Here is a 1,842-nt window from a genome sequence, read left to right as displayed (position 1 = left end):
ATATATATATATATATGTATGTGTGTACGTATAAAAAAAAATATATATATATATTGAATCACGAGACGCAAGTCTCATCACGTAAATCTTTCCTACAAGATACCTCAATCGAAGCTACGAGACATAGAATGACATTAATTCATTAAGTAATGCTCTGAAGTAATAAAGCTTCTTTGTATACACACGATTTTATTTACGTATGTTTTTTTACGTATAAATGATACTTTTTCTCTTAATCATAGATGATAATTCAATATATTTAAAAAATTCGGAATAAAATGATAATATCAATGATTTTTATGTTTCGTGTCTCACTTTGATTTAATTTTGTGATGAATTTTTCGCCAGAAATATCGACGGTGGGTTCCAAGACTCTCCTACAATCACAATAACACACGCGTGCCGTGAGGCGAGATTTCGATGAATGGATAGATAGAAGGAGGATATAAAACGTAGCTGATAAAACGTAGCACAATCTGGAACAGCTGTAGGGGTTTACAACTCTTTATTCTGCAAGACGCTGAATGCCCGAACTGTCGAAAATTTTATCGATATATTATCGTGCTCGCTCAAATATTTATTTATCGTACGAAATGTCATCGCACTCGATCGGTCCGAGTACGTACCCCCGCAGAAAGGAAATATCCTTTATTCGAGAGCGGAATACTTAGGATTGATGAAAAATATAAATCTAATCGATTAACACATTTTTATGCGAATTTTATAATAACAAGTTGAGGCAATGCGATAACAAAATATTTGATATATATTCAAGAAATTCATATCATATTTAGTATTAATTGTGATTTTTGTTTCTTGTTGTATGCCATTTTATCAAGTCTAAATGTTATTTCGGTCACCCAACATTTAATAATAATAATAATAATACATTTTAAGCATCTAACTCCAATTAACTTAATTGGTGATTAATTAGTCGAATAATACTTGTACCATTTTATCAATATAGATGGAACTCTTGAATCTTTTTTTTTTGTTATTTAAAGGAAAATCCAAATTAAAGATGATGAATTATTTGAAATTTTGCTTTAAAAACTTTGCTGTTAAATTAATCGATTATGTTAGTTATTAGGTAATCCGAGTTTGGTCAAAGCCATTCATAAAATAAAAATAGAATATATAACTTGTGAGTTTCATAAAATTAATTTAAATTCCTTATTAACAAATTTGTCATTAATACATTTTATACATCTTGTTGGCAACTTTATTAGTAATACCATTTTGAAACTCGTAAAAATACGGAAAGAGAGAGAAGGAGGAGGAAGAAAGAAGAGATAGACATGGATTCTACGAATTCCAGGAACTAACACCCGGAAGTCATTCGATGTTAAAGACCGACCATATTCCAGTAAATCGAATATACATACCATATATGCGCGACGAAATTAAAATAGATAAAGCGTATAAATGGCGGCTCTTTCCGACACCCAGCTGCCCGTATATTTCAATGGGCGGTACTGTCGCGTTTGCGTTATGATTGTTTCTTCCACTACATCGTTCTCGTCCTGTTCATGGAATTCTATCGTGCCAAAGGGTCAAGAAAGCGCCGTTTCCGTCGTTTGTTCCGTTTTGCCCGTTCTCGTCGATGCTTTATCGAAATCCTGATGTCTGACAACGACTACGAGCAAAAAAATTAGACGGTCATACGATGATATGGCGGGATGGAAGGACTGACTCTCGTCAAGCTCATCGGTCTCTTCTTTCGCCGAGAGATGACGAGGAGAAAAAAAGTCAAACGAGTTGATCTAACCCGACGAAACCCATCGTGGACGATCGTCGCGAGTTACTGACTTATTTTCATCATGGAATTGTCCGCTCTAAATT

The sequence above is a fragment of the Atta colombica genome, unplaced genomic scaffold, assembly GCF_001594045.1.
Source record: "Atta colombica isolate Treedump-2 unplaced genomic scaffold, Acol1.0 scaffold107, whole genome shotgun sequence".
NCBI lineage: Eukaryota > Metazoa > Arthropoda > Insecta > Hymenoptera > Formicidae > Atta > Atta colombica.
Note: the sequence above shows the minus strand (reverse complement) of the source record.